Source organism: Pogoniulus pusillus, chromosome 1, assembly GCF_015220805.1.
Source record: "Pogoniulus pusillus isolate bPogPus1 chromosome 1, bPogPus1.pri, whole genome shotgun sequence".
Classification (NCBI taxonomy): Eukaryota; Metazoa; Chordata; class Aves; order Piciformes; family Lybiidae; genus Pogoniulus; species Pogoniulus pusillus.
In genome coordinates, this window is record NC_087264.1 from 17,733,090 (window position 1) to 17,739,128 (window position 6,039).

The window sequence follows — 6,039 nt, forward strand, 5'->3', positions numbered from 1 at the left end:
GAAAAATGAATGAGACCTAATTTATTTAGTTGACTGGATGGGGCTGGGTGATAGGTTGGACTGGATGATCTTGGAGGTCTCTTCCAACCTGGTTGATTCTATGATTCTACGATTATGATGCTGCGTTAAAAGGTTACCCCCTGTAAGCCAGGTCATCTCAAAAAAAAACCCAACCAATCCAGGCCACAAGATAAAAACACAAGAACCCCACTCAAAAGCAACAACAGCAAAAAACATCAGAAGTCCAAAGTCACATTTGAAGGCACCACTCTTTAGAGACCACTCAATAAATGAGAAGGAGGAGGAAATTAGGAGGTAAAAACTGTTGAAAAATAGTTTCAGATTTTCCATACCTTGTTACACGTGGAGACAGGATGCAACTGCTTCAAGGTTCCTTCCAAAGTGTGTTAAAGTACATAGAATGACTTCATCTCTACAAAACCAAAAACTAAACTCTACAAAGCCAAAAACTAAACCAGCATCTCCAGGATGGAGAGCTCTGAGTAGCTCCACTCAGAAAGGTTGTGAGGGGTGTAACAAACTATTTAAAGTAGAGCCAGATAAGGTAAGGTGCATAAGCACTTTCAGCTGTCTGCTGAGTATGGAGCAATCCCAGAGCACAGCTAGTGTTAAGGTGGATGGGAAAAGGTTCAAGTATGCAGAACTAGGCTTTTCTGAATTAAGCAATAAATGTTTGCACCTTGGAGGGTGTTGAAAACGCAGATATGTGCTGTTTGCACTGGCTCCTGTTTCTTTTCAGCTGTAAAGCAGAGTGGTTTAGCAGAAATCTACAAAATAAGTATGACATTCTTGGCTGCCTCGATGTGTTGCAGGTGTTCATTCTTCTGATGGCAGGAGGAAGGGTTTTAGGACTGGACAGCTTTTATGTACTGTTATCATAAAAGAGTGTACCAGGAACCTCCAGTCACTTTGAAAGAACAGGAAAAATTAGTCCTTCAAAGCCCTGGTTGAATATATATATATATATATTAGATATGCTAAGTTTTACACATCTCTGCTTTCTGAGCTGTTCTTTTCCCTAGAAAGCCAGCTTGCTTCTCAAGCACTTAGCATCATCAGTTCATAGTTCTAACAATTTTCTTCATCCTTTAGAAATAACTATTTTCTCCCAAAATAGTGAGAAGATGCTTTTGTTCTTCTGGATTTTTTTATCTAGAAGACAGACAGGAAAAAAGCCTTCCAGGTTCTGCAAATAGCACCACTTTAAAGCCAAGAGTCTCCAGTCATTTTAAGATGGCCTCAAAAATTAGTAAGGTTATGAAAAGTCAGCTTCTTGTATACATTTGTTTTCACCCATTGCCTGACACCCAGGTGGCATTTGTAGTTCATTAAGATCATGTATCCTGGCCCTCCTGATGACCCTTGTAGCTCTAAGGATGCAAAGCTGAAACATGAAATGGTGAGGATTTTGTTCTGTCCATTTTATTTTTGCAAGAGTGATTTCCAGAGCTACTCACAGGGATGTGTCAAAATGCCAGAGACAGGCAATCTGCTGAAGATGTCATGGCACTAACCATGCTGAGACAAAGCAGCTTTTTACCCATTCTCCTCAAATAGCCTTAATGTGCTATTGAGTTTCTAGTTCATAGCCAGAGACCCATTCCTTGGCCTACAGAAGTAAACCACAACAACCTTCACCTGCACTGATCAATACATTTGTTTTAACGGCTCCAAATAGCATCTGGCAGTGCTTGGCAGGCTATTTATTTTTGGATGGTAATAGAACCTGATGAGAAAACACTTTTTGAACTGTGCAAAGTCAGTCTCATGCCAGTGTCTTGCAGGGTATTGGGCAAGCACAGACACACTCAGTTTTCCTTCCAGCATGCAGCTGCTCAGGCTGCCATTCCCACAATACCAGGTTACAGGAATGAATTGTGCAAAATAGAGAAACCGGTCAGGTTCCCAGCAAATCATCATCAACAGGAAGAACAGGGCAAAGTTGAGGCTGTGCTGTTGACAAAAACCTTTCCTGAGCAGAACAGTCATGCTTCCACAACCTCTGGGAAGAGTGTCATTCACACCAGCCAGGGCTTCCTGCCCTCCTCCTCATTGCTAAGAACAAAGTTCAGGGACCTTTTCTCAGCTGCTCTGTGCCAAATTGAATGTGTCTCTACCAAATAGCCTGCTGAACACAGCAGTTTCCCACATTTCCTGTGAGAAGACCTGTGAGAAGGGCAGAATGCCTGACCAACCTCCACTATGGATTCTATGCTATTTCTATAGAAGGTGAACATACACGGACACAATTTTGTTCAGTGCATGTAACCATCTCCCTTCTCTACTAGTAGTAAAGCAGGAGTTGGAGGTAACACACTTATTTTTGAGTACTGTTTTAGCTATGTCTGAAACAAGTTACATCTTCCCTTACCAGGGATGGCTTCAGGTAAAGTGCTAAGCTGCTGTACCCATCTCAGAACAAGGGGCTGAAGGCATCTCCTCATGCTCAGCACTCAGCCTCTGCCCTGTGAGAACAGGGATAGAAAAGCAGCTGTTGAAAAGTCCTGATGAAGCAGTATTTCGTGCCAAGAACTCAGGCAATTCTGATTCAGAGGCCTCATCCTTCCTAAAGACACAATGCCCCAGAGGAGGCAGAAGACAACAGAAATAGTGCAAGTCTGTAATCCCATGCATAACAGGCAGAGCTGGCCAGTACATCATAGTAGCAACACCCATCCAAGGAGGAATGTTCATGTTGCAAGCAGTTGAAATACTGGACCAGGGCCCCAGTGAAGCTGTATGACCTCCAGCCCCAGATACCTGCAGCTCCAAAGGGCCTTGAGCAAACTGAAAGGCAGCCCTACTTGAGCAGGAATTGGACTGGTGACTTCCAGGAATGTCTACCAGCCTGAATCACTCTACAAGCCTGTCAGAAAAAGTGTCTTGTGACAGGTTTCAAAGTACACTGCATGATAAGGCCCCAAAGCTACTGAATTCAGCAGGAAAACTGCCTTTGATCTCAACAGGTTTTAATTTAGGTTATATGTTACCTGCCAGTGTAATTATTTCAGTGAATTATTGACAGCTTGTATCACTGGGTGCAAAGGGGCATTAAATCAGCTCTGTGAACCAAGTGGCCTCATAGGCTTTTTGGGTTTTCTTTACAGAAGTTGATGGATTCAGCAGATCTCTCTCTTCCTCTTTCACACTGCCATCCTTTCCTTGTAAGTGAGCCATGGCTGCATGTTTTTCTGCAAACAAGTGTTTGGGGAGGCCTTGTGGATGGATTGCACAACCCCACCTGGTCGAAGTCTGCTGTCTGCTGATGGCCCATGTGAGAACCAGAGCATGACTCATGGTGTAACCATCTTGAATAACCAGGGAAAGCAGCAGATCACCGGGCTGGACTAGTTCCTCCTTATCTGAGCTGCTGTCTGAGAAACCCTGTGGCAAAACAAATGAATGAAATCCCATGGAGCATTTAAGAATGCCCATCTCATTCCTTCTCCTGATTTTCCTGGGACAGAATTGGAGGCCAGCCATGGACTGCAGGCCATTAGTAGTTTTGAGTCAGATGAAGCAAGTGACATGAGTTGGCTCCCAGGTGTATCCCATACTGTAAGTAACACTCTAGGAATAAAGGGGGGAGTTTGCTGAGGAGAGGGGAGCCTCTTGATCCTTTTCCTTAAGGATTGTCTTCATGTTTAGTGTAGCTGTAGTACCTTTGCTGGGTTGAGTATAACTGTGTGCTTCACATCACTATCAGTTTTGTTGTTTCATTGAATCTGCTTTCATTTCAGCCCCTCATATTCTCCCAATTATTCTCCTCTGCTGGGGAGAGGTCATTGGATGTAACAGCTACTGTAGTTTAGCTGCAGATATGGGGTAAATGTAGAGACTCCCACATTTGACCTTCTCACCATCAGAAATGCCAGATGTGAAAATGACCTGCCCAAAGCAGTGCAGAACTCTGGGCACTGAGGTCCAGAGGGAGGGACATCACAAAGCTGTAAGCTTGGAGAGGCAGAACCTGTCTCACTCATGGGTCCTCTGGTAACTTGTCATTCAGGTAATCTCCCAGCTTGTGTTCCCTGAAAAGGGACAGCTACGGTTGGGCTCTGGAGGAGCCAGGTCACCCTGATACCCTAGAGATTTATGTTTAGCAAATTGTTGCTGGTGGTTTATATAATGTGACCAAAAGGTGCTCTGTGGCCTCTGAGTGAGCTCTGCTCTGCACCAAGGCCCAGCACAGGGATTCCCTTCCAGGCAGCTGGCAGCCAGGCACTGTAAGTCACGTTACTGTCCTAAGTCTCTGAGGCTGGTAGAGCTATGGCAACATTTGCAAATCAAATCAGAGCTTTGCTGTTGCTGTGCCAGAGGGAAATGTTGCATGTGCAACTTGAGAGCCTTTGTAAAAGCCAAGAGAAAGTCAGCTGACACTCTTTGTGTTTTGAAAACTAGGATCTGCAGGTCTGATTTTGGAGCTAGACTTTGGTAAATTTTAGTCTGAGCCCGTTTGGATTGCAGTGATTTAGCACTGTTGAAGTTTCCATGGGTTCCACTAACCAACCATATAATCCATGATTCTCCCTCTCCCTGAAGTCCAGCTGCTGACTCAGATGTCCCAAAACACTGCCAAGTGCCACAGTGCTTCAGTTCAGCAATCTGTTGTTCAACCCTGACCAGCGCAAGGTCCGGTTGGTCTCTGGAAATGTCCAGCAGACAGTCACTCCCAGCTTCCTTCTTTGCATGTTTCTACTTTAGCCTCATCCACTTTAGATTACATTAGGCTCATTAACTGTGAGTGTTACAGACAACCTGATCTGGGCAAGGGCTTTGGCAGGCACACGTCTTTGCTCCTGGGACTTAAAATAACTTGCAGCAACCATGGCAGAACGAAGCTGCTGATCATGCCAGCCCTAGAGCGAGGCAGTGGGGAATACCAGAGGCAGCTCCAGTCACGGGCATTGTGCACTTCCTGGGAATGAGGGATTAGCTGAGTCCAGGCTGAGATATGGCTGTGGAGAGTTGGAGGCCAGCCCAGCTGCACATGACAGTCCTGGCAGGCTGAAAAGCAGTCATACGTCATGGGCTATTTGGGGTAGCCCTAGTGAGGCACTTGAGGCAGAAACACCTGAGTGCCATCAGGGTCCTGAGAACAGCATCTCCTTCATCAGATCTTCACTGGAAACCTGTACCTCAGGTTTGGTTATGGCATCCTGAGTGCCACTCAGGGCAGGGGCTCCCAGCAGGAGCACACTGCACTGCACCAGGCTAATGGCAGTGCAAGGGAGCGTTCAGCTCCAGCACCCAGCAGGTGTGCTGCCCACAGGCAAGGTGAAGGCACTGACAGCTGCACATGAACAGAAATAACCATGAATTCAGAGTCAGCTCGTGTCAGTGTCACACACTGCAAGCTCTGCACATGATGCCCTCAAAACCAGGACTGCTGCTATTCACTGTTCCTCATTCTTAGCTGTTGTTCCTTTCTGACAAGACACTCAGGCAGCCCAAGCTGGCAGATGTACAGCACTTGTTTGCTATCTGTATGCAGATTTGGCCAGCGCACGCTACAGCTGAGGCACATAGGTGCAGACGTTTCAAGCCCCACAAACTGAGTGACCAGCTGCATTGCTTTGGAGCTTCAGGAGTAAGGCAGGAATCTTGAGCATCTTGTCCCAACATGTCCCAACTCTTATTTGAATGCTAATGGAAAAAAACAAGAGCAGCTTTGAGCAAAACCCAGAGTAAATCACCTTCTCATTCCAACCAGAGCTTTGCCATGCCTGATCCCAAGTTTCCATTGCTGCAGTGGAAGCTGTTTGCTTCCTGCATGCAGGCAATCCAGTATGCTGTGCTCGTAGTCAGAATCTCCCATAAATGAAGGCAACCGGAAGACACAGATCTGTCTTGCAATTAAGGCTCCCATTTTCATTATCCAGTCCTGGAAAACCATTTTCAATTTTCATGAAATGTTTTTTTTTACATTAGTTCCATTTATTCTTTGGGAATTTAGATTGGCAGGGCAAAACAATGACTGAATGACTGAAAGCACAGGCGGAGAGGAGAATTAGCAAC